The 24,978-nt window shown below is 38.6% G+C and overlaps 1 pseudogene; it reads right to left on the bottom strand.

Annotated features, from left to right (window-relative positions):
- Positions 1–17,490: 17,490 nt before the first annotated feature.
- On the bottom strand, positions 17,491–19,167 carry LOC111554450 (annotated as a pseudogene).
- Between the last annotated feature and the right edge of the window lie 5,811 nt (positions 19,168–24,978).

Below are 24,978 nucleotides of genomic sequence, written 5' to 3'. Positions count from 1 at the left end.
TGGTTCAAATGTGGTGCTGGACCCAGAGGGAGAACTAAGGTGGCTTTAAAGGACCAGGTCTGTGGCATGATTTTCAACACTGCTCTTGCCTCGATGGCTCCACCGCTGGCTCGCTGACCTTCCTAGACATTCTATGTGCTCAGACATAATCTAAGAACTAAGAAATGCAGGCCAATAGGCCTTGACCTCCATTTCTGTATTCACGCGGGCATTCTGGTGTAAAGATGTGACCTGGAGACAGGTTGACTGCCTGAGTTCAAATCCCAGGTGTACTACTTACATGTTGTTTGACCTGAGGTAACTTATTTAACCTCTCTATGCCTCAGTTACCTTGACTCTAAAAGAGTACTAATAATAGTGGCTGTCTCATTAGGATTTGATGTCTCATAGGATTAAATGAGTTAACATATGCAAAGAAATTAGTGCTTATCAGCTATTATTATTATATTGACAATATGATGAAACAGTCATCTGACTCATTTTTTCCATGTCTTAAAATAAAACTGCATGTCCATGGTAAATAAAAATAATAAGACATGGAGACTAAATAATACCTTTCACTTAGGGTTTTTACAGCAGTTCAATCACATGATCTCATTAATCCTCCAACTCCTCTAGTTTTGCAAATTCTTGATCTGTGTACAGAGACAGGTTACCATACCAGATAATCTAAATGCACGTTTTTCTTAAGAATGTGTATTTTGTGTGTACTATAATGCTAAACTACAGTTTGGATTTTTAAAAATGTTCAATCTGACCCATTTAAATTAAGGAAAGGCAGGTTATGCAGGCTTTTATCCCAGACATATTTGGAGAGCATTAGGCTGTAATTAAGACTAACTGGGGCTAGTTGGAGGTTGTGATGGCTCTACTTCAGTGGTGCATAAAAGCATCTTGCTCACAGAGAATTAGGAAGCCAGAATAAGGACCATTAGGATGTCATTTACTACATTTTCATTTGATCAATTTATACTCTTTAATGTGAAGGCCTATTTTGCATCTTTTATGAGGGTGTTAATTCTTTGCCTTTGACTCTCTTTAATACATGTCTATGAAATGTGGCTGCCTGCAAATCTATACTTGTGTGATGATGGAGGTAAGATTACATTGTTGGAGAAAGTGGGCCTAGTCCATTGCTCCCTATCACACCAAACACAACATGGCAGCTAGAAAACTTTTATTTCTGGTATTCTGAGAATGTGCTAAAATCCCCAGTTTCTTATGAAGAGCACCTGAACCTATACAACAAATTGAGCTAGACTTGATTTCAGGATATTGCTTCCTTATCTTTCCTATTGACCAGCAATAATAAGCTAACATAAAATAACATTCAAAGCATATGACTCAACTGAGCACTTGTGTATGATCTCATTTTTCTTAAAAGTCTTCACAGATTATAGAGAATTCCCATTTTATAAGTGAAGAAAGTAAGCCCCATTGTTGTCTCAGCTGCCCAAGATCATTCACTGATTCTATAGCAGGAACGCAATGGAGCACAGACACATTTTCCTCTAGGCCACGTTCACACAGCCTCTATGCTAGGTCTTCTTGCCGATTAAAGCATGCCATAGTCAATAATAAGCTGTTTCTCCTCTTGTTTTTGAGAAAGGCTAAGTGATCATCTTAACTGAATTTATAGAATTATTTCACACTTTATTTGGACACTTTTACAATATTTTGTCTCCAAATATAAATAATCAGACACTCTTTAAAATTGCAAAAAGTTTGTGAGGCTCCATAGCATGAGTTTGCCAGATAAAGGACCTCATGAAGGGGAAGCTCCATGAGGGCAGCGTCGTGGGAGGAATCGTGTCTTCTGGGCTCACCACTATAATCCCAGCATTTAGTACAGTGCTTGGTATGTACTATGGGTTCATATCATATCTACTGAACAATAAATTAGTGAATAAATAAATTAATATATAAAGGAAAAGCTGGTATCCCTAGGATTCATTTTTTTCCAGTAGTTTTCTTACAGTGATTAAAATATGACTCTTTAAAACAAATTTGAAGAATTACTATAAACTTGACTTTTAATTTTCTCATTTTCTCTCCATTTTAATAAATTCTCAACTTTTCAGTGGACAGTGTAGAGATTTCACTAGTCTTTGGTTTAAAATTATGGAGTAAAGTGAGCTCAGTAATGATAATTTATCAGTTTAATTTCTCTATATCTATTATGGGATGAAACAAAAATAAAACAGGTAATTTTAGAGCCTTTCTACTTATTGCCTTTCCCTAAGGAAATACAACTAAAGTTATAACATGTTTTGAAATCAAAAATGTTAGTGTTACTCTCTAATATTTAGGTGATTATGATCATTAAAAATGAATAAAAAGCTCGAAATTTGTATTTAAGCTTGAAAGTCTAGAAATTATATATCTTTTCCTTGGTAGCCTAATGAACTATTTAAGAAATGTAACAAATAGTTATAATTATGTACCAGAAGCCATTACTAAGTTAGTTTTGTCATTCTAATATAATTAGGGAAAATTAGCATCAAATAAAGCTCATTAATAAACTTTGATATTTGGCGGCTGATTATCTTTGATTTGCAGCAAAAAGAGAGTCTGTTTTTCATTTATTGCTAAACATATGCCCTTTAGTTAATAAGTTTTGCTAATTGACATAGGTATGCATAATGAGAGCTATGCACTAATAGGAATATGAATATCCCCTTCTCATTTGTTAAAAACCTGACAACACTAATTATTAATCATTTTTCTGCAATAATTATTTGCAGTTGTTTTCAGAAATTTATGAATATTTGTTAGGATAAAGGTTTCTATTTTGCATTTTTTCCCATATTTTGTGTGTTTCATGTTAACTTTATTACTTTTAGTATAATTCTGTATCTAATAAGCAAAGATTATTTAGATACAGAAAAATGCAACCAACAGGGAAGATGTTTTATAACGGTCTTCCTTTTAAAATAGAATGTCTAATAATTAGATTTATCTCATCATATAAACTTCAGTCACTAAGATCTTGGTGAAAATTCATATAATAATAAACACATTTGAAAATTGTGTTTATCATTGAGTAAACTGGACTAAGCAAGTGGTCCAACTCCTGCAGCATTAAGGGACCTCACACAGCTTTATAACAAATAGAATATGCCTATTTGTTTTACTGCCTTCAGTACATAATGCTGGCATCTAATCAAATCAAAAGTTCCATAGCCCTTGCCAAATATGTTTCTTTTAGAAAGTTATTTTTAAAAGATATAATTATGCCTATTTTTCTTATGTTTGTGTGATTTTATAGCTATTATATAGCTAAGGTACATTAACTTTTCAAAAAGTATTCTACTTCTAACTCTCAGAAAACCTTGCATGCTGATCATTAGATCCAAATAAAATTATACATTTTACTTTTAATTTTTTTGTTTACTCCTCAGAGTACTGTGTTAGGTGTTTTGGATAAAGTGTAGTAATAATGAGGCATCTATTGCAATGTAAGACTGTGATCCTAGGTAGACACTGTACAGTTCTTTGATTCTTTCCTTCCTTTCCTCAGAAATATTAATTGAGAATCTTCTATGTGCCAGTCATGTTAAATGCTGAGATGTGAGGTCTCTTTCTATATAGAAAGCAGCTTCTCCAGTCGTATGTTTTTCCTTGGCCTCTAATATGGTTTGGCTGTGTCCCCACCCAAATCTCATCTTGAACTGTAGCTCCCATAATTCCCACGTGTTGTGGGAGGGACCCGGTGGGAGATAACTGAATCATGGGGGCAGTTTCCCACATATTCTTCTTGTGGTAGCGAATAAGTCTCACCAGATCTGATGATTTTATTAGGGGTTTTTACTTTCTCTTGGCTTTCATTCTTTCTTGCCTGCTGCCATGTAAGACGTGTCTTGCTTCCCCTTTGCTTTCTGCCATGATTGTGATGCCTCCCCAGCCATGTGAAACTGTGAGTCAATTAAACCTCTTTCCTTTATAAATTACCCAGTCTCAGGTATGTCTTTATCAGCAGTGTGAAAACAGACTAATCAGCCTCTTTACAAAATAAATGTATTGTTTTAATAATATTTCTTCCCCAAACATTGAAAACAACTTAAAAAGCGATAATTCCCTTTTGAATATACTATACTGAATAACAAAATTCCTTAGTAGAGTGCCAAGATTTTAGACTTCTTTTAGGTAAAAAAAAAAATGAATATTTATTTAGGCTAAGAAAATAAATAACAAGAAATTACAAACTGCAGAAAGTTCACATATACCATAAACATCACATAATATTTATAGCATAAACATCACAATTTTGCTTCATTTTCTTACATGCCTCTATAATATCTTTCCCCCTGTATTTTTGGAGGAAAATTCTGGAAACCCCCATCAAGTTTCTTTCATATATTAGCTGTAAAAGATGCACTTGCTGTTTGTTGATTTCCTATAGGTTTGTGACTACAAACAAGGGAATCTGATAAATTCCATTTCATGTAATTACTGTAGAAATCATTTCTTTCTACATGGGCCTCTCCATGGAGCATCTCACAACATGGCAGCTGGCTTCATTAGAGTGCACAAGCAAGAGGGAACATGCTAGCCAAACAAAGCCACAATCTCTTCTGTAATCTACTTACAGAAGTGATATTCTATCACTATTCAGTTGGAAGGAGTCCCCAGGCCCCACCCACACTCATGGGGAGGGGATTACACAGGGCAGACTGCACAGAGGCAGCATCCTTGGGAACTGTGTGGGTGCTGCCTGTCACAGTACCATAGGACATCTTCATAGGGTGGTCTGGACTCTGGCCTCATACCTTCTTGTCATATGTTAGCTGAGCAGGCACAGTGGGCCACAGGAGTATGCTGAAAGCCATTCTGACATTCTGGGATTGCTTAGACAGACATTCAAGCAACTGCAAGCCACCTAAACATACCCCATTAAACTCAAATAAAATGTGCCCCCAACTCACCAGTCCCTCATCTGGATCTCAAAAGTGCCATTGGCCATTCAAATATCATCTCACACAACTGGTTTTAACTGATTACAGTTAAAATATCCCATACTTGCAAATTTTACAAAAGCATAACTCTGTGAATACATCAGAAAAGGGTCAAAGGACATTTCAGTAGTTTTACTGTCAATCTGCCTCTGAGTGAAAGCCATTATTACTGACTAGGTTGATCCAGAAAAATGCCACAAAACAGGTAAAATTTGGAAACTGCCTTGAAGAACAGTTTTCATCACTGCATTTAAGCCCCTAAAAAAATTTGTGACTTTAACATAAGCAAGCCAATTAATCTTTTTCAAAAAGCGAAAGAAGTTTGGAGAAATATTTCTTAGATGCTTCTGCTCTTTTAATGACATATTATATATGGTTTCATGTCATAGTAATTATATCAGCTTCCTTACTGACCAGTAAAACCATCAAAAAAAGGTACCCAATAGTAATCAAGGACTGCTATTATCTTTAGGAGAAAAGGTCTTAATCCTGAGGTACAGCCTCAAAGACTAAGAGCCAAGACAGTGTTTTTATTCTGGCTCAATGCTTGCCTTGAATGAAAAGTTTGAGCAACTCAGTTATCCTCTTTCAGCTTCCACACCTGAAAAACTCGAGCTTTAAACTAGCTGAGCTCTGAGTCCTTTCTAATTTGTCCTTTTCTTTCATAGTACGGTGGTTGTAAAACATGTCTGCAATTTCTTTGACAATGCTCCATCAAAGGTAAAATCTAATTCCTCTTTCTTTTAATATGTTAGTATAATGACTCACTTTTAAGGCATAGGATGCAGCAAAAGAGACACTGTGAAACTTCTGAGGTTAGGTTATAAAAATTAATACAGCATCGCTGTCTCTCCTTGAGCTGACAGGTTACTAGTCTGGCTGCCTTGAAGCCACCATGCTGGAGACCATACAGAGAGATACCTGAAGAGCGTTAGTGGTTCTAGCCCCAGCACCAGACCTGGTGATCTAATGACAATAGCCTGAAACTTCAAGATGCTGCAAATGGAGAAGAGACAGGCTGTCCCTGAGAGAGCCCTGCCCAACTTGCAGATTCATGAACAAAACAAATTCTGTTGTTATTTTGATTAGCAACTATATGTGGAGTGGTTCGTTATATAGCAACAGATAACCAAAACTCATGATAAAGCCTCTGAAAGCCTGGAGTAAATATTCTAGGAGCTGAAGCAAGTTATATTTGAAATAAGACCAAATACATCTCAGTGGGGTGGAATATGCAATTGAAATTTCAAAAAGCTATTTTGCATGTTGCATCATTTAACCATTACTTCAGGGATCCAGATCCTAGAGTAGTGAAGACCGAGGCTCTGTTTTGGGTGGAAGCTCAGGAGACAGCAAGCCTGGGGAAGAAGTCACCTGCATTACCCAGTGTGCTAGAGCAGAAGTTGGGGTGGGGCCCAACAACGAGCATCGATGCCACACATCTCAGGAGGCAAGAAAGAGCATCCCAAAGTTCTCATGGGCCTGGAGTGGGACACTTACCATTTCTGCTTCGGAAAAGTGTTGCCTTGGCTTCTGAGAATCAATATTCTCCTGTTTCCTTCAACCCTCCTACCTGTTCATTCTCTACTCCCTTTGCAAGCTCATTCTCCTCCTGGCCTTTGAATGTCAGAGTTGCTCAAGTCTCAGTCCTAGGCCCTCTCCTCCTCTCCTCTTTTGAGCTGTAGACCTGTATATGTGACTAGTCAACCTAACCAAAATGGAATTTGTGATTCTTCCCCACCCCCAACTTTTCCTCCTTCAGTGCTCCCCAGTGCCTGCTACTCTCTCTACCCAACTATGCATGTTCAAGTCGTGAGTCAGCCACAGTATCTCCCTCCTGCTTACCTAAAACTATATGGATCCATAAGCCTGTCGTGTTGGTTTTTGCTCCTAAATAGTTGTTAAACCTGTTCATCCCACCATCACCACCATTCTCAATCTAGTTATGGTCACCCTTCACTTGAATGACTGTAATAGCCTCTTTCATTATTTTTTTATTTTGAAATTAATTTTAGTGTTTCATGTGGTCAAAAATGAGATATGTGACTTCCAAGATTTTGGAACTGGGAAGTAAGATTAGCCTCTGAGAGTTAAAATATGAAGCAACTTTAATTTTTTCTTTTATAAAAACACAAAACACCTCACTTTATAGGTAGTATAAGAAGATAAGACTCTGGATTTATACTGCCTAGTTCAAATCCTAGCTCTGCCATTTAGTAGCTGCATAATCTTTATTTATTTATTTATTGAGACAGAGTCTTGCTCTGTCACCCAGGCTGGGGCGCAATGGCACCATCTTGGCTCACTGCTACCTCCGCCTCTTGGGTTCAAGTGATTCTCATGCCTCAGCCTCCTGAGTAGCTGGAATTACAAGCATGCGCCATCATGCTCGGCTAATTTTTTTTTTTTTTTTTTTTTTTTTTTTTTGTATTTTTAGTCGAGATGAGGTTTTGCCATGTTGGCCATGCTGGTCTTGAACTCTTGGCCACATGTGATCCATTCACTTGGCCTCCCAAAGTGCTAGAATTACAGGCATGAGCCACCGTGTCTGGCTGTAGCTGCATAATCTTAAACAAGTAATTTTTTTTGCCTGTTTTCTCTTCTATGGCAATAATGATAGTGCCTGCCTGGTAGGATTTTGATAATTAAATAATTAACACACAGATGTTAGAATAGTCCCTGAGTGTGGTTAAGTATTTAAAAACTGTTACTATTGTTAAAGTTTTACTTCCAGCCAGAAAGGTGAACAAAAGTGTGAAAATGCTTTAAAAGAAGTGAGGAAGTTATGTTAGCAGTGGAAAAAAATTTAAATGGAGTCATTTGCTCATTCACTTAAACATTTTTTGAGCACCAATTAGTACCAGGTACTGTCATAAATGCTGAGGATGAAAGGGAAACAAAATAAGCATTCCTGCCACTATGGAATTTATCTTCTATTAGGAAGAGGTGTGCCATAAAAGAAGGTAACTATAAATGGGCCAGACCTGAGAGAGAGCAGCCACCTGTGAGCTGAGTTGGCTCGAACTCTGACTAACAGGATGCTTGTATTGAATAGTAGCAAATAAAGCATATAAAATCCTCTCTTTGGCAAAATATAAATGTCAAAATAAAGCTGTGATATATTAAATTGAAAAAAATAACTTTTAAAAGGTCACTGAATGATAAATAAAATATTGTTTGCCTAGAAAATACAATGTAACTTCAAAATATGTAAAGCAAAAATTTCTAAACCTGTACAAATAGTATTATAATTCAAACATCAAAGAAACTTCGGAGACTCTATATGAAAATTTTATTATTTGACCATAAGGTAATTAAGTTTGAAATTTATAACAGAAAGATAAATTTTAAACTACATACATTACAATGTTTAAGCATACTTTTAAATAATAAATAGATTAAAATGATATTATAATAGAACATTTAAAAATACTTAACATTGAACAATAACTATGCCACAAAATTTACAGAATACAATAACAGTATACTGCAAAAGAAATTTGTAATCTTACTAGACAGAAGAATGGCTTATATTTAAAGACCTAAGCATCTAACTTAAGAAATTAGGGAAAAGGCAAATAACCCTAAAGCAAATAGAATTAATGAAATAAAAAATGTTGAGTAGAAATTAATAAAATAAAAAAGAAGAATGAAATAGAGACAATCAACAAAGCCAAAACTTGGTTCTTTGAAAAGACTACTCAAATAGACAACTACTGAAGAGATCGAATAAGGGAAAAAGGCATAAATATATACTCCTAAGAATTTAAAAAGGAACCAGGGACCACAGCTATATGAACAGCAGATATTAAGAAGAAAATACAATAAATCTACCAATAATTTTACACTAATTGAAATAACAATAAAATAATAAGTTGAAAATAGACAAAATAACAAATTATTAGAAAAAGGTAACATCAAAACTGGTACAAGAAGACAGAAAGCCTGAATAGTGGGTCTTATATATTTGACAAATTGAACAAGAAATGTATGAGAAAGGAAAATTACAGACCAAACGAATTCACCAACATAAATGGTAAAGTCTTAAACAAAATACTAGAAAACTAAGTCAAATAGTATATTGCAAATACTAACATCATGACCAAGTTGGGTGCATTTGGAGAATGCAAGATTGTTTTAACATTAGAAAATCTATAAATGTAATGTACCATATAAGCACATTAAAAGAGAAAACCCATGCAATCATTGCAATCGATCAATTGATGAGAAAAGTATTTGATAAAATTCAACACCTATTCACAAAAAAAAGAATAAAAACTCTCATAGTAAACTTGGGATAAAAGGAAACTTCTTAATCTAATTTTTTTAAAAAGGTATCTCCAAAAATTTACAGCAAATATCATTTTAAGTGACAAAACATTAGAAGAAGTCATTTTAAAATCAGGAACAAGAAAGAATGTCAACTATCACCTTGGGGTTTTTAGAGAATCCCTAAGGGCTAACCTCAATATAAGAGGTGCCAAATACTCCTACAGTCTAAAGTCAGGTGGTGTGATGCCTATTCAGGAAACACTAAGAGAGTGTGTACTTCTAAAACATCAGCTAATGCTCATCTTCTGGCTATATAAAAAAGTACTGAGGGGTTGAAGAGGCTGTTAGGGAGTGTTCTTTTGGAGAAAGCAGTTGGTATCCTATGCAATCCCAAGCTATATGCCTATCTCCTACTGGTACTGCTACACCGCCCTATCCACTATGAGGGAGAGAAGAGATGGTGCTTCCTCTTAACCTTATAACAAGTTGAATCAGGATGGTTTTAGGAGAAGCTCTTGGATATTTTAATATCTGTTTCCTCAGAAAACACTAAACTCTAAAAGTGAATGATCATATTTACAGAGGCTCGTACTTACAGAGTTGCACTGGTAGAAAATGGCACTTCCACCAATATGTTAATATTTCTGATTAGCTGGCACTCCTCAGAAGGCCGAGCGTTCTTGAAAGGAACATCTTCTCAAAATTTTCACACCAAGAGTGCAACAAATTTTTGTTTATTTTGTTCTATTTTGTTTTCTTTTGGAGAGTCTCACTCTCGCCCAGGCTGGAGTGCAGTGGCGCAATCTTAGGTCACTGCAACCTCCACCTTCCAGGTTCAAGCAATTCTCATTCCTTAGCTTCCTGAGTAGCTGGGACTACTGGCACACGCCACCACGCCTAGCTAATTTTTGTATTTTTCTTTTTTTTTTTTTTTTTTTTTTTTAGTAGAAATGGGGTTTCACCATATTAGCCAGATCATATTCTGGCCAAACAAATTCTGGCCAGGCTGGTCTCGAAATCCTGGCCTCAAGTAAACCATCCACCTCAGCCTCACAAAGTACCAGGACTACAGGTGTAAGCACTGTGCCCAACCAACAAACTTAACATAAAGAAATAAAGGTATACTATAGGATGCAGATTTGGGGAGGAGCAATTAAATAGTCTGCTTCGGTGAAAGATCCCTAAGGCCTACAAACTGTAGTTGGAGTTAGTTCTGATATGTGAGTTTCAAGAACTCAGTCATATATACATACAAAGAGTCCAAAGCCTATCCTTCTCTCTCACTAGATTGTCATCTCTTGAAGAGCAGAGTCTATATTCCAATACATAGTAACCCCATAGTAAATATTTGTTGAACTGAATAACTGCAGGATGACTGATATTAATGATAGAATAGTAATTATGAATTTGCAAAAATTAAAAACCATTACCTTCTACAACATAGATGAAAATTATACATTGAAACCTATTATGATTCCATTACACAGAATTTGTTCTTACCTATGAATAAAACGGCCATTGTCAGAGAGCAAGGAGAATTGACTATGTTTCTGGAACAAATACAATGTTTATATGTGCTTATCATGCATCAGGTACTCTTCTAAGTGCTTTATGTATATTAACTCAATTAATGTTCACATAAACCCTATGAGAAAACTAAAACTAAAGAAATATCCTAGGGTCACACAAGCAGATTTTGAACCCATTCATTATATAATTTTTTAAACTACTGGTAAAATTTTGAAACATGTAGTTTATTCAAACTGTGTATTTTTTTTAAAAAACCAAATGACTTAAATCAAATCTCTTATTGTCAAATTTTCTTTTCTTTTTTTTTTTTTTTTTGAGACGGAGTCTCACTCTGTCGCCCAGGCTGGAGTGCAGTGGCTGGATCTCAGCTCACTGCAAGCTCTGCCTCCCAGGTTCACGCCATTCTTCTGCCTCAGCCTCCCGAGTAGCTGGGACTACAGGCGCCCGCCACCTCGCCCATCATCCACCCGTCTCGGCCTCCCAGCGTGCTGGGATTACAGGCTTGAGCCACCGCGCCCGGCCTCTTATTGTCAAATTTTCAAAAGAATTATCACACTTTGGGAGGCCAAGGTGGGCGGATCACTTGAGGTCAGGAGTTCTAGACCAGCCTGGCCAACATGGCAAAACCCCGTCTCTAGTAAAAATACAAAAATTAGCTGGGTGTGGTGGTGCATGGCTGTAATCTCAGTTACTTGGGAGGCTGAGGCAGGAGAATCTGGGAGGTGAAGTTTGCAGTGAGCCGAGATGGTGCCACTGCACTCCCCCCTGGGTGACAGAGCGAGACCCTGTCACAAACAAATAAACAAACAAGAAACAAACAAACAAACAAAATATGAAACTGGGAAGTGGTGTCAGTAAGATGATGAACCAGGAAGCTCCAGGCTTTCCTTCCTCTACAGAGATACCAAGTTAACAATGATATGTGAACCAGAATACCTCTGAGAAATTGTGAGACCAGTTCAGAAGTTATAGCACACAGGCCAGTGTAAAACCAAGAAGGGATTCAAGTGAAAGGTGTTAAGAAAGTTCATATGTTTTGCTTGCTTATCCATGCCCCCTCTCCATGTGGCTTAGCACAGTGCAACCAGGAGGAAACCCCTCAAACTCAAGCTCCTCCTTCTGGAGTGAATCATGCATCCAGCGTTCTAAGTTGCGTGGGAACCACCAGAGGGACTAGTTTCGGTCTTTCTTAATGAATCAAAGGCATAATTTGGAAGCCAGTCAAAACAGAGATAAGCACTGCCATACATTAGAGCCGCAATTTTGCAGGCAGATGCCAAGGGAAATAAGAAATCAGAGAAGGTTTGAGAGGCTGTAGAATCTCTAGCTAGGCTGATGGGTGAACTTCATCTGCACAAAGACTAGGAGTGGTGGTTGCTTTTACAAATACCCAAATGTCAACAAAAGATTACAAGGCATACAAAGAAACAAGAATCATGGCCCAATCAAAGGAAAAATAAAATAAAATTCAGAAACTGATCTTAAAGAAATGCAGATCTATCAGCTGCCTGACAAAGAATTTTAAATAGGCCAGATGCAGTGACTCACACCTGTAATCCCAGCACTTTGGGAGGCCAAGGTGGGTGTGTTGTTTGAGCCCAGGAGTTCAAGACTAGTTGGGTGAAACCTCATCTCTACAAGAATTCCAAAAATTATCTGGGTGTGGTGGTGTGCCCCTGTGGTCCCAGCTATTCAGGAGGCAGAGGTGGGAGGATCACCGAAGCCCAGGGAGACTGAGGCTGCAGTCAGCCATGATCTTGCCACTGAACTCCAGCCTGGGCAAAAATGTGAGACCCTGCCTCAAAAAAAGTTTTTTTAATAACTGTCATACAGATTCTCAATGAGATAAAAGAAAACACATGTCAACAATTAAATGAAATAAAGAAAATAATGCATGAACAAAATGAGAATATAAAACAAAAGACAAACTATTTTTAAAAAGAACCAAACAAATTCTGGCACTGAAAAATACAACTGAACTTAAAATAAATTACTACAGAGGTTCACCAGCAGACTTGATCAGGCAAAAGAAAAAAAAAAAAAAAAAGAATCAGCAAACTGGAAGACAGGTCATCTGAAATCATCAAATCAGAGGAGCAAAAAGGTAAAAAGAATGAAGATGAGTGATGAGTGCTTGGGGAACTTATGGGACATAATATCATTTGGATCTGTGTCCCCACTCAAATTTCATGTTGAATTATAATCCTCAATGTTGGAGGTGGGGCGTGGTGGGAGGTGATTGGATCATGGAGGTGGAGTTCTCATGAATGGTCTAGCACCATACCCTCTGTGCTGTTCTCGTGACAGGAGTGAGTGACTTATCATGAGACATGGTTGTTTAAAAGTATGTAGCACCTCCTCATTCTCTCTCTCAGTCTTGCTCCTGCCATGTAAGACTCCTGCTCCTGCTTTGCCTTCCACCATGATTGTAAGTTTCTTGAGGCCTCCCCAGAAGCAGATGCTGCCATGCTTCCTGTACAGCCTGTAGAACTGTGAGTCAATGTAACCTGTTTTCTTTATAAATATCAAGTCTCAGGTATTTCTTTATAGCAGTGCGAGAACAAACTAATACAGGAAACTGGTACCAAGAGTGGGGCATTGCTATAAAGATACTTAAAAATGTGGAAGTGGCTTTTTATCTGGGTAATAAGCAGAGGTTGGAAGAGTGTAGAGGGCTCAGAAGAAGACAGAAAGATGAAGGAAAACTTGAAACTTCTCAGCGACTTTTTAAATTGTGATCAAAATTCTGATAGCAAGGTGGACAATGAAGTCCATGTTGAGGAAGTCTCAGATGGAAATGAGTGACTTATTGGGAACTGGAGCAAAGATCACTTTTACTATGCTTTAGCAAAGAGACTGGCTAAATTGTGCCCCTGCTCTAGGAATCTGTGGAACTTTGAACTTGAGAGAGATGATTTAAGGTATCTCGCCAGAGAAATTTCTAAGCAGCAAAGCATTCAAGATGTGGTCTGGCTGCTTCTAACAACCTATGCTTATATATGTGAGAAAAGAAATGACCTGTATTAGTCCATTTTCAGGCTGCTGGTAAAGACATATCCGAGACATACCCTCTTTAATTTACAAAATAAAGAGGTTTAATTGGACGCACAGTTCCATGTGGCTAGGAGGCCTCACAATCATTGCAGAAGGCAAAGAGGAGCAAGTTACATCTTACATGGATGGTGGCAGGCCGAGAGAGCTTGTGCAGGGAAACTCCTGGTTTTAAAACCATCAGATCTCATGAGACCCACTCACCACCAGGAGAACAGCACAGGAAAGAATTGTTCCCACAATCCAACCACCTCCTACCAGGTCCCTCCCACAACATGTGGGAATTATGTGAGTTACTATTCAAGATGGTATTTGGGTGAAGAGACAGCCAGACCACATCATGATCTGAAACTGGAATTTATATTTAACAGGGAAGTAGAGCATAAGTTTGGAAAATTTGCAGCTTGGCCATATGGTAGAAAAGAAAAGCCTATTTTCAGGGGTGGAAATCAAGTGGGCTGAAGAAATTTACAAAGAAGGCCTCAGAGGCATTTCAGAGACTTTCTCGTCAGCTCTTCTCATCACAGGCCCAGAGACCTAGGAGGACTGAATGGTTTCATGGATCAGGTCCGGGGCCCACTTCCCTGTGCAACCTGGAGACATTGCTCCCTGTTTTCCAGCTGCTCCAGCTCCAGTTGTGGCTCAAAGGGGCCCAGGTACAGCTCAGGCTGCTGCTTCAGATAATGCAATCCATAAGCCTTGGTGGCTTCCACCTGGTGTTAAGCCTGTGGTTGCACAGAATGCAAGAGTTGAGGCTTCAGAGCCTCATCAAGATTTCAAAAACTGTACTGAAAAGCCTGGATCTCCAGGCAGAATCCTCCTGCAGAGTTGGAGCCCTCATGGAGAACCTCTATTGGGTCAGTACAGAGAGGAAACATGGGGTTGGATCCCCCACACAGACTCTCCACTGGGGCACTGCCTAGCGGAGCAGTGAGAAGAGGGCCACCATCCTCCACACCTTAGAATGGTAGACCCACAGATAGATTGCATCTTCAGTATGGAGGAGCTTCAGGCACACAACTCCAGCCCATGAGAGCAGCCATGGGGGCTAAACCTTGCAAAGCCACAGAAGCAGAGCCGCCCAAGTCTTTGGGAACCCAACCCTTGCAGCAATGCCACAGGTATGTGAGACACAGAGTCAAAAGAGATTATTTTGGAGCATTAAGATTTAATAACTGCCCTGTTGGGTTTCAGACTTGCATGGGGCCTGTAACCCCTTTCTTTTGGTCTATTTCTCCGTTTTGGAATGGGAATATTTGCCCAATGCCTATACCCCCATTATATCTTGGGTGCAACCAACTTGTTTTTTGTTCCACTGGCTTATGGGTAGAAGGGACTAGTCTTGTCTCAGATGAGACTTTGGATTTTGGACATTTTAGTTAATGCTAGAATGAATTAAGACTTTGGGAGAACTGTTGGGAAGGCATAATTGAATTTTGCAATGTGAGAAGAACATGAGATTTGGGAGAGTCCAGGGGTGGAATGATATGGTTTTGATCTTTGTCCTCACCCAAATCTCATGTTATATTGTAATCCCCAATGTTGAAGGTGGGGCCTGGTGGAAGGTGATTGGATCCTGGGGACAGAATTCTCATGAATGGTTTATCACCATCCCCTCAGTACTTTTCTCATGATAGTTAGTGAGTGAATTATCATGAGATCTTGTTTAAAAGTGTGTAGCACCTCCTCATTCTCTCTCTTGGTCCTGCTCCTTTCATGTAAGATGTCTGTTCCCACTTTGTCTTCTGCCATAATTGTAAGTTTTCTGAGGCTTCCCCAGAAGCAGATGCCACCATGCTTTCTGTACAGCCTGCCAAACCATGAGCTGATTAAACCTTTTTTCTTCATAAATTACCTAGTCTCAGATATTTTTATAGAAATGTGAGAATGGCCTAATATAGGATACTATCAAGTGACCAATATTCACATTATAGAATTTAAGAAGGAGAAAAGAGCAAGGATATAATGGTAGAAAACTTTCTAAATTTAAAGAAATAAATGGATATACAAATTTGACAAGCTCAAAAGACTCCAACTAGGATAAAACCAAAAAGAACCCCACCAACATTCATTATAATCAAACTTTGCAGCAAGAGAAAAGCAATTCATCATATATAAGGGAACTGCCATAACATTATCAGTGGATTTCTCAGCAGAAACCTTTCATATCAGAAGGGAGTAGCATAATATATTCAAAGTAATAAAAGAAAAAAAACCTGTTAACTAAGAATACCAGTTCTAGCAAAACCATCCCAATTAAATCAGAACAATTAAAATCAGAATCTCTGTGGGACATCTTTTTTTTTTTTTAAAGCTTCCCCAGCAATTCTATTGTCAGTGAGTTGTAAATCACTGCTCAACAGAACCTCTTATGAAGCAAAAACATAAAGAAAAATAAGCCGGGCACAGTGGCTCACGCCTGTAATCCCAGCATTTTGGAAGGCAGAGGCGGACAGATCACCTGAGGTCAGGAGTTCAAGACCAGCCTTGGTAACATAGTGAAACCCCATCTCTACCAAAAACACAAAAATTAGCCGGGTATGGTGACACGTGCCTGTAATCTCAGCTACATGGGAGGCTGAAGCATGAGAATCACTTGAACCAGGGAGGCAGAGGTGGCAGTGAGCCAAGATTGTGCCACTGTACTCTAGCCTAGGTGACAGAGTGAGTCTCCGTCTCAAAAAAAAAAAAAAAAAAAAGGGGGAAAAGCACACAAGTATAGGGACATGAGAATAAGTTAAAAATCAAAAGGACTCACTCACTACTTTCTAACATCTTTTACTTCTTGACCTTTCGAAACATCCAAAAATTAGTAATGTTATAATCTGTGTCACAATCTTTAACAGTTAAGAAAAAACATAAAATGAAGGCCTAGGAAGATCTTTGTTACTCATCTAGAATTATTTGGTATAACAGTATTTTCCAGTGGAGGAAGACTACTGGATTTCAGGCATAAAACAATGCAGAAAAAAATCCCAAGGCATCACAGGGAGAGGGAGATAACTTCTGACTCTGGTTTCCTGTGTTTCAGGCCAGGAAGAACAAGGGGAGAAAAATATCTGTCCATGGGAACAAGTAATCATGCTTCAAAGGACAATTTCATTTGAACCCATTAATTTCCTTTTCATGCAAAATTTCAATGATAAAGCAACATAAAATATGGAGCCAAAGAAAAGGGAGAAGGTCTTCAAGGAGAATTTGTGCCTTTAAGTTTTAACTGGTACAACAGTCCTTCAGCCTGGAGGTACTCAAAGACGAATCATGAAAAAGAAAAAAAACTTTATTTCAAGCAGGTTCAGTGATATATGTGTGTGCTACAGCAAAGGCTGGTTGTGGCAAAGTTTCATTTCAAACTGTATGATGTGGGCTGGGCAAGGTGGCTCATGCCTGTAATCCCAGCACTTTGTGAGGCTGAGGTGGACTGGTCACCCTGAGGTCAAGAGAGACTGGCCTGGCCAACATGCAGAACCCCGTCTCTACTAGTAATACAAAAATTAGCGTGGTGTGGTGGCGCACACCTGTAATCTCAGCTACTTGGGAGGCTGAGGCAGGAGAATCGCTTGAACCCGGGAGGCAGAGGTTGGGGATCACACCACTGCACTCCAGCCTGGGCAACAGAACCAGACTCAAAAACAAAAGAAAATAAAACAAACAAAAAAAACCAAAACTGCATGATGTATAACTTTGACATTATGTGGGAACGCTTAACTTCTGCCAAAATGTAGATTCAATCCAACATTATGCCAATTTTTATATTAATTGTAGTCCCTAAGTTTTCATAACAAAAGAAAAAAAAAGAGAAGAACCTTACAGTTACCTACTAAGGTAACGAACTGTGAAATCAATTCCCCAATATTGCTTTGAAAATAAACCCCTTGGTTGTTAAGAGAAATTCCAACTTCCAACTCCATCCGAATGTATTATTTAACTGGTATTCTTCAGTCATCATCTACTGTTGGCTTGATTATCACTCCTCTTCTTATCTGACCCCAAACAATTAAACGCCAGTGTTTTTCAAATCTTCGGCTAAGGGCAATTTTTTCTCCTACCTCTGTGCACTTTGGATTGGTCAAAACAATTTTACCCAAATCGGCCTTGACAGCACTAACTCTCCCTCCTGTTGACAGGGATCTTATGTTCACCATGAGCACTTCATTCTTAGAAAGCTTTTGAACCTTTGCTGCTTTCTTGTCTCCTTCAGTGTGTACACCTAGAAGCCATCTAAGCAGGAAATAGGAAATTTCCAATTCTGTGAATATCTCAGGTAAAGCTCCAACTGCACCAAGTACTTGCCCCACCATTCTGTCAGCCCCGCACAAAGTGGGGTCAATTTTTGTTCCAACTCCAATAAGACCGCCTAGAGCAACATATTGCAGATCATTCTGCTCTGCAAAAAGTGATACAATTTTGGAAAAGATTGGTTTACACATGAGTTTTCCTTCACTATCTTTGGAAACAATACCAGGTCTTACTTCTATCTCCTGGCCCACCTTTAATACACCTTTTAGGATACTACCACCAGCTACACCTCTCTTAAGGTCATCAACTTCACAGCCAGGTTTGTTGACATCAAAAGATCTAATAACAATAAGCCGGGGCTCTGAAGTAAACTCTCTTGGGGGTACTGGAATTTTCTTTACTGTGCACTCACAAACAACTTCAATATTGTATTTCAACTGAGCTGAAATTGGAATAATGGGAGCTCCCTCTGCTACTGTAGCTTGGACAAATGCAAGGATCTGCTCGTATTGTTCTTTAGCCTGATTTTCTTTCACCAAATCAATTTTATTTTGTAGAATCAAAATATGCTTCAGCTTCATGATCTCTATAGCAGCCAGGTGTTCAGAGGTCTGAGGCTGAGGACAAGATTCATTACCAGCTATCAACAGAAGAGCTGCATCCATCACTGCTGCACCATTCAGCATAGTAGCCATCAAAGTATCATGGCCAGGACAGTTAACAAAGGAAATATGTCTGACTAATTTGAAGTTCCCTTTGGTCCCTGCAATGTCTGTAGGAAACTCATCGGGTGTACTGCTCCCACAAGATCTATAACATTCTGGCCGAGGGCAACTTGGGTCATCGAGTTTATAAATCTTAGCATTAGTATATCCAAGCTTGATTGTAATATTTCTTTCTAGTTCATTTTTGAACCTGACGGTGTGAACTCCAGAATAGCTTTGACGACTGTGGATTTCCCATGAGCTACATGACCAATTGTACCTATATTAATTGTGGCTTGTCGGCTGCTGATAACTTCGTGTGAAAGTGGCGTCAACTTGGTAACGTCCAACGTGGTGAGATCCTGACGCAAAAGATGCGGCTGCCCCAGAGTCACTCCAGCTTCTCCACCCACCATGTTGCCTGAAGAGCCCCTTGTGGGTTTTAAAACAGTACTTTAGGACACAAGGAATGAAATGAGGGAAAGCGTCTGGAAACAACATGACTAACTGAACAACCTAGAATAACATTTTTGAAAGCTGTTTTGTAGAACACTAATTCTTTGAGATGTTAATATAAGTGAAAATTATGTAGTCTAGATTGATAAATGGAAGGTTCAGCACATATAAAAACAAAATTTCCTAACTGTGGAACATCTTAGAACTTTGTATTTTCTAATATGCATTCTTGATTTGTTGAGAGAAGACATGTGTTCCTAAAGGTTATTTAATTACAGAAGCAGTTTTTATTTTCATAGAGCATCTATTAGCAGTAATGTCATAAAGAACACGTTTTGGCAGCAATGATAGAGCATACAGAAACAAAAACCTATTTAACTTACTTTAAGCATGATCTTAATTAGACTGCAGAATAAAACAGTTTCAAATAAGTACTGGAAATAAGAGGCATCATTGCTAGTCAACAAATAAACACAACACATTCTTTTTAAAAATGAATACCATGGGAACAATCGCTGACTGATGTCCTTTACTGTATATGCAAATTCTAAGATATCTTCTTAGAACACAAAGGGTTCAGTGCTTAGCATATGGCCGCCTTTGCATACAGTTGGCATAAATAATTTTTAGTCCTGAGTGAACTACATGAGTTAATAAGAAACAAATTTTAACCTTCAAATATTCCACCAAGTCAGTCTTTCATAATTTGGAAGCCTAAAGCTTTCTTTAGGTGTCCCTCAAAGGAGCTATAACATGCCATCTAAATTCCAAAATTCTCATATCCAGTTTCAATGTGAGACTTGAAAATTATGTAATGGTCTTTGGTAGTCATCAAAACTGTGGTTCCACTGTTGAATCCTTTTTATTTTATTTTATTTATTTTTTTTGAGATGGAGTCTCGCTCTGTTGCCCAGGCTGGAGTGCAGTGGTGGGATCTCGGCTCACTGCAACCTCCACCTCCCAAGTTCAAGAGCGATTCTCCTGCCTCAGCCCCCTGAGTAGCTGACACTACAGGTGTGCACCACCACGCCCAGCTAATTTCTGTATTTTTGGTAGAGACGGGGTTTCACCGCGTTGGCCAGGCTGGTCTTGAACTCCTGACCTCAAGTGATCTGCCTGCCTCAGCATCCTAAAGTACTGGGATTTCAGGCATGAGCCACCATGCCAGACCCCACTATTGAATCTTTATCGTCATTTTACCTTACAGTAGGCAAACTAACATTTTCAAAACAAATCAGGTTATATCTTCATTCCAACCCCTGAATTCAAAACTCTAATGACAGGTTGTTACACTCCCAATAAAATCTGCACTCCTTACTATGGCCTCTGAGGGTCTACATAATATGGTCCTTGCTAACTTTCTGATTTCAACATCTACCTTTCCTTCCTCAAATACCCCTAACTTCTTTCTGACTCCAGACCTTTGTCTTCTACCTAAAATAGTCTCCTTTCATATCACCCTTTACATTACAAACATCTTCCCACTTTTTCCTTTCATATTGGTGGGTCCCTCACCTTATTTTGGTTATTATCAAACTGCCATCTTTTCAGAGAAAGGCCTTCCTTAACCACTTTATTTAATATAGTACTTCCGTCATGCTCCAGCTTCTCACCCTCCATTTCCAGTTAATTTTCTTCATATCACTTATTACTGTCTGACACATATTTTTGGCTGACTTTCTTACCCACTGAATATAAGCTCCCTAAGGCATGGGCATTCTCTGTTGTCTTATCTATCATATCCCATGCCTGGCACAACTCAAAATTTATTGAGACTCCAGGCACAAAAGAGGTCTCAATAAATTTTTTGTTGACATGATAAAATGTGTTAAAACACTTTCTTATGTCAATACCAAATGAGCAAAATATAAGTATCATGTAATGCTAATAGACAATTATTTATTTGTTTATTTTGTCTGGAGGGGGTACTTATTTTTGTCAACAGTCAAAAGTCAGGTAACAAATATTTACTGAAAGCTTACTGCAAGGCAGTGACTATTCTGGTAATCACACTTAAGAAAGAATCATGGGTCTGGGCACAGCAGCTCACGCCTGTAATCCCAGTGCTTTGAGAGGCCGAGGTGGGTGGACCACCTGAGGTCAGGAGTTTGAGACCAGCCTGACCAAACTGGTGAAACTCCATCTCCACTAAAAATACAAAAGTAGCCCAGTGTGGTGGCCCATGCCTGTAATCCCAGCTACTCAGGAGGCTGAGACAGGAGAATCACTTAAACCTGGGAGGCGGAGGTTGCAGTGAGCTGAGATTGTGCCACTGCACTCCAGCTTGGGAGGCAGAGTGAGACCTCTTCTCAAAAACAAACAAACAGAACAAACAAACAAACAATAAAAAGAAAGAACCATGGGGTTGGCACAGAGGCTCCTGCCTGGAAAGGAAAAAATAAACTCGATAAACCTCTAGCAATAATGACACAGATTAACAGAGACAAGACAAAAATCATCAATGCCAGCAATGGCACAGGAAATATCATGGCAGATTCCACAGCCATTAAAAGGAAAATAAGGCCAGGCATGGTGGCTTACACTTATAATCCCAGCACTTTGGAAGGCTGAGGCGGGTGAATCCCTTTAGCCCAAGAGTTGGAGACCAGCCTGGGCAACATGGTGAAACCCTGTCTCTACAAAAAATACAAAAATTAGATGGAAGTGGTGGCACATGCCTGTAGTCCCAGTTATTTGGAATGCTGAGATGGAGGGATCGATTGGGTCTGGGAGGTCAAGACTGCAGTGAGCCATGATTGTGCCACTGCACTCTAGTCTAGGTGACAGAGTGAGACCCTGCAAAACAAAGAAGAAAGAAAGAAAGAAAGAGAGAGAGAGAGGAAGGAAGGAAGGAAGGAAAACAAATAAATAAGGAATACTACTGCATTAGTCAGGGATATATATATAGCATACATATATATGCATATATATATATATATATATATATATTTAGAAAATATGTGATTATGGAGGCTGGTAAGTCTAAAATTTGCAAGCTGGGCTGTCAGGCTAGAAACCCAGAGGAGACCTGATGCTATAGTTTGGCCCAGAATCTACAAAGAACTCAAACAAATTTACAAGAAAAAAACAACCCCATCGAAAAGTGGGCAAAGGATATGAACAGACACTTCTCGAAAGAAGACATTTATGCAGCCAACAGACACATGAAAAATGCTGACATCATTGGTCATCAGAAAAATGCAAATCAAAAGCACAATGAGATACCATCTCACGCCAGTTAGAATGGCAATCATTAAAAAGTCAGGAAACAACAGATGCTGGAGAGGATGTGGAGAAACAGGAACACTTTTACACTGTTGGTGGGAGTGTAAATTAGTTCAATCATTGTGGAAGACAGTGTGGCAATTCCTCAAGGATCTAGAACTAGAATTACCATTTGACCCAGCAATCCCATTACTGGGTATATACCCAAAAGATTATAAATCATGCTACTATAAAGACACATGCACCCTTATGTTTATTGCGGCACTATTCACAATAGCAAAGACTTGGAAACAACCCAGATATCCATCAATAATAGACTGGATTAAGAAAATGTGGCACATATACACCATGGAATACTATGCAGCCATAAAAAAGGATGAGTTCATGTCCTTTGCATGGTCATGGATGAAGCTGGAAACCATCATTCTCAGCAAACTATTGCAAGGACAGAAAACCAAACACCACATGTTCTCCCTCATAGGTGGGAATTGAACAATGAGATCACTTAGACACAGGGCGGGGAACATCACACACTGGGGCCTGTCGCGGGGGTGGGGGCCTGGGGGAGAGATAGCATTAGGAGAAATACCTAATGTAAATGACGAGTTGATGTGTGCAGCAAACCAACATGGCACATGTATACCTATGTATCAAACCTGCACGTTGTGCACATGTACCCTAGAACTTAAAGTATAATAAAAAAATTAAATAAATAAATAAATAAAAGATTATATACCATGACCAAGTGGGATTTATCCAACATACACAAGGCTGGTTCTTAAATTCAAAAATAAATCAATGTAATCCACCATATCAACAGGCTAAGGAGAAAAATCACATGATCATCTCAATTGAGGCAGAAAAGGCATTTGACAAAATATAACACCCACTCATTTAAAACAAACAAACAAACAAACAAACAAAAAACCTCTTAGCAAACTAGGAATAGAGGAATACTTCCTCAACATGATAAAGAGTATCTATTAAAAAAAGAAACCCTACAGTTAACATCATACTTCACAGTAAAAGACTGAATGTTTCCTTTAAGATCAGAAACAAAGAAAGATGTCCACTTTTATCCTCTTATTCAACATAGTACTGGAAGTTCTAGACACTGCAATGGGACAACAAAAAATACTAAAATCCATACAAATTGAAAATGAAGAACAAAATCTGTTCTTATGTGCAATGGTATGATTATCTGTGTAGAAAATTCCAGGGAATCTACAAAACTAAAACTAAAACTCCTAGAGCTAAGAGGGGTTGCAGAAAACACGATGGTATAGTTTGAATGAATCATTGTCCCTGCCCAAATCTCACGTTAAATTGTAATCTTCAGTGTTGGAGGTGAGGCCTAGTGGGAGGTGATTGGATCATGGGAGTGGGTCCCTCATAAATGGCTTGGGCCAGCCTCTTGGAATAAATGAGCACTCTCCTGAGCTCGCCAGCGATCACCTGAGATCTGGTATTTTTAAGATGTGTGGCACCTCTCCCCTCCACCGTTTCCTGCCCTCTCTTGTTCCTGCTTTTGCCATGTGAAGTGCCTGCTCCAACTTCACCTCCCACAATGACTGTAAGCTTCTTGAGGCCTCCCCAGAAGCTGATGCAGGAGCTGTGCATCCTAGAGTCTGCGGAACTGTGAGCCAATTAAGCCTCGTTTCTTTATAAATTACTGGTCTGTGGTATTTCTTTATAGCAATGCAAGAACTGTCTAATACACAAGATCAACACACAAATATCAATCATATTTAGACATGCAGTCGCTCCCCTTTTCCAGTTTTGCTTTCCACAGTTTCGGTTACTCATGGTCAATCACAATCTTTAAGGATTAAATGTAAGATTTGAGACATAAACAATCCATATGTTTTAAATCATGAACCATTCTGAGTAGCATGATGAAATCTTGTGCCATCCTGCTCCGTCCCACCTGGGATGTGACTTATTTCTTTGTCCAGCGTATCCACACTATATATGCTACCCACCCATTAGTCACTTAGCAGCCATCTTGGTCATTTGATCAACTGTGCTGGTGTCACAGGACTTGTGTTCAAGTAACCTGTATTTTACTTAATCATGATCCCAAATCATAAGAGTAGTAATTATGGCATATTGTTACAGTTGTTGTATTTTATGAATAGTTATTGTTGTTAATGTTTTAATCTGCCTAACTTACAAATTAAACTTTACCGTAGGTATGTATGCATAGAAAAAAGCATACTATATATAGCATTTGGTAATATTCGTAGTTTTGGGTATCTCCTGAGGATAAAGGGGGAACTACCGTACTAACAATGAACATGTGGACACTAAATTGAAAAACCTAATGCTATCTGCAATTACTCCAAATAAAATTGAATGCTTACATATACACTTAACAAAATGGATGTAGAATCTGCATGCTGAAAATGACAAAATGCTGATAAAAGAAATAAAAGAAAACCTAAATAGAGATATACCATGTTCAAGGATTACAAGACTCTATGCAATAAAGATGACAGTTACAGTTCTCCCAAATTGATTTAATGTAATTCCTATTATAATCCCAG

The sequence above is a fragment of the Piliocolobus tephrosceles genome, chromosome 6 (assembly GCF_002776525.5).
Source record: "Piliocolobus tephrosceles isolate RC106 chromosome 6, ASM277652v3, whole genome shotgun sequence".
NCBI lineage: Eukaryota > Metazoa > Chordata > Mammalia > Primates > Cercopithecidae > Piliocolobus > Piliocolobus tephrosceles.
Note: the sequence above shows the minus strand (reverse complement) of the source record. Positions and strands in the feature narration are given on the sequence as shown.